Source organism: Crocuta crocuta, unplaced genomic scaffold (assembly GCF_008692635.1).
Source record: "Crocuta crocuta isolate KB4526 unplaced genomic scaffold, BGI_CrCroc_1.0 scaffold345, whole genome shotgun sequence".
Lineage (NCBI taxonomy): Eukaryota > Metazoa > Chordata > Mammalia > Carnivora > Hyaenidae > Crocuta > Crocuta crocuta.
Window position 1 is genome coordinate 3,134,338 of NW_027527574.1, and position 3,552 is coordinate 3,137,889.

Sequence of the window (3,552 nt, forward strand, 5' to 3'; positions counted from 1 at the left end):
AATTTTTTTACCTGATGACTGTATCATCGTCTGTTGTAAACCATGATCTTATGGTAGCTTATAAGCTCCTTATACAAGACGAGTAGAATAGGTATCAAAGTTGTTAACTACCTATAACTTGGTATTCAAGGGCTTGAGTAAAAAAAAGGTGGTTAGAAATTTCTATGATTTCCATACAAGCTCATTAGGCTTTGGATTCCCAGTGCTCTGGAGACAGAGGTACATGGAAGAGGTCTGCACCTTCTGCAGTTCTTTCCAAAATGCAAAGGAAAGTATTTTTTCAGAGGAAAATTTCAGAAGGTTTAGTGAAAGTCACAAGCTTTCCTTTGTGGGGAGATAAAATTGAGTGAAGAAAAGACATGAGGGAGGAAAAGGAGAAAGCACTCTTCTTGGAGGTTACAATGTGGCAGGTGTTTAACATATTACTGCATTCAGTAATAAACCTATATGGGCCCTTATTCCTATTTTACAGTAGAGGAAATTTAGGATAGGAAGAGGTAATTAACTTTCTAAAGGTCACAAAGTGAGGAAGTACCAGAGCTAAATTTTGAAGCCAATCCAGAGCATTCTCTGCTCCATACTGACACCTCAACCCAGTGTGAGATATCAGGAACAAAACTATGCCTACCATGACTCCTTCTTGCCCCTGGAATGTTGTGTTTGCTTCCTTCTGAATATAACATCTAAGGGCAGTTGGGGAGAGAAGCAGAAACTCTTTGAGTCCCTGAGAGAAGGTCAAGTTCTTTGGAAGTAGGTTAGGAAGGTATTTCATAGAATAAGGTAGATATTAAGGTTAAGTAGCTTTTGCTGCAAATGTTGGGCTATAAAAGCAGGAAGCTAAGGTTTTCCAAACCCTATGGAAGGTTTTTCTTTCACAGTCCAATGCAATTATCACTATGACATAACACACTCACTCGGCTTTCAACCAAATCAATTATGATTTATATTCATCATAACACAAATAGGGATTCATTGCAACATATGTAGAAAACATGGTTTGAAATATTGTTTCATCAGTCTTTCCTCATATCTATAGTCCACCCCATATTTTCAGGCCTGAGCTATGTAACTAGAGCTGTTTCTGATTAGCAAAATTAGCTTCCACTCCCTTTTGTGTTAACATGTAACACAAAAGCCTTAAATTGAAGATAAGACTGATTGCCCTCTTTGAGTAAAGAGCTTTCAACAGAAATCACAGTTAATTGGAAAAGTTTCCCTTGAGATAGAAACCATGGGGGGAGGAGGGATGTGGGGAGTAGGAACAATAATGAAAAATTGACATAAATTTAGTATTTTAAGAATAAAATAAGGCAGCATAAATTTAAAACCAATAGTAATTATACAATTTATATTTATTATAATTTTTTCTGTCAAGATACTCCACAAATTTAAATGAGATTATAATATGCTTTTTAAAATTTATTTAAGTTATCTCTACACCCAACATGGGGCTCAAACTCATGACCCCGAGATCAAGAGTTGAATGTTCCTCTGACTGAACCAGCCAGACACCTCAAGATTAAAATATATTTTAAATGACTGAAGATGGAGGCTTCATTCAGTCTTTAATTCATTCATTCACTTCTTTAGCATCAATAATTTTTCACACACCAGCAATATGCTGGATGTACAAGATACAGAAGTGAACACAACAGACATACCTGTTCTAATAGAACTCACAGACTGGTATAGAAATGCTTAGGAAGTCCCCAGTCTTTAACCTCAAATCTCTGGCAATAGAAATCTATGCAGACACAGCCAGGTATGTAAGGAGAGCAAGAGATATTAAATCAAAAGTCCAGAGTTCTCTCAATTCTGCCACTGTCTCCATGAACATATGACTTAGAATTCTTTTCTGGAAATAATAGAAACCAGTTCATATCAGTTTAGGCAAAAAACAAAAAAACAAAAAAAACAAAACAAAACAAGGAATATTGTTATAAACCTATGTGTCAGGGGCGATATTTCTTTACATTTAAATATTATCCGTTTTTCTAAAAATTTCTCCTGTTCCCTCCTTACTCCCTGCCAAGTTTTGAGGGAGGGCATTATTTATTATTTTACATATTGTGATGAGCAATAAAGATAATGAAAAGAAAGACCAGAGAAAAGATGGGGGGGGGGCAAGAGTGAGAACAATGAAATAAAAATCCATACATGTTGAAGTGTAAGGGAGAGTTTTTTAATTTGTCACATTGAATCGTTTCAAAACAGACATGGGAAACCAGAAGTCAGATGAAAGTGGCTTCTTAATTCTTTTTTAATGTTCATTTACTTTTGAGAGACAGAGACAGAATGTGAGTGGGGGAGGGGCAGAGAGAGAGAGGGAGACACAGAATCCAAGGCAGGCTCCAGGCTCTGAGCTGTCAGCACGGAGCCCCATGTGGGGCTTGAGCTCACAGACTGCCAGATCATGACCTGAGCTGAAGTCGGATGCTTAACCAACTGAGCCACCAAGGTGCCCCAAAAATGAGTTTTAAAAAAAGGTTATTATTGGTAATAAACTGATCCTCAAGAGAGTCAAGATGTTTTATTAAATGTTTATTTATTTTTCTTAAAATTTTTATGTATTTACTTTTGAGAGAGAAAGAGAGAGTAAGACAGAAAATCCCAAGCAGGGACAATGCTGTCAGCTCAGAGTCCAACATGGGGTCCATACCCACAAACTGTGAGATCATGACCTGAGCCAAAATCAAGAGTCAGACATTCCACTGACGGAGCCACCCAGGTGCCCCTGAAGTTCCATTTAAATTATCTTTTATGTGTTATTTTATGATTCTTGTAAACACTGGACCAAGTAGGACTCCTATTTCTATCAGTTATATTTCATAAGTTCTTTGCTTCACTTTCAAGTACTATATTCCAATAAAAATTAGAAGTATCTTTCTCTAGTCTATTCAATTTCTGCTGCAAGTGCTATCACAGATACAAGGCTGTCTCAGGCACTGCGGGGGCAGACAGACAGCCTGAAGTCAACACTTCAAAAGAGCTCTCCTTTATCTCCCTTCTCCTGTCTCCCTACTTCTCCTCTCTTCCCTCCCCCTCTTCTCTCTTTCACCCCTCCCCCTGCTTGCTCTTGATGTTAGGCAGAGGACAAACACCCCAAAACGAAGTGGGCAAACACTTTGATTTTTGGCCACACTTCCAAATATTCATGGAGGACCTCTGATTGACAGTGAGTCCAATTGGTTATGGGAAGGGAATTCATCCTGTGGATCTTTCAATCCTCCAGAACAAGTTGCTGCTTTTGTCCCCTCTGAGGTTTAATTTGCTTAGCTGTAAAATAAAGATAATAATTATCCAGCCTTAGCACAGGGTTATTGTCATTTTAAATCAGCAAATATAGATAAAAGTGACATGGAAACTGTAAAATTCTCTTTAAATGCATTATTTGTATTAAAGCACTTGAAAGCAGCATGTTTGTTATTTATAATAACAAATAATACTATGCCAACTCTGCACCTACTCCCAAACGCCCCTTTGACTTAGAGCCAAACCTCAGCTCTGGTGCTCAGGTAACAAGACAAGCAGTGAAGAGTAGAGTTGGTTACA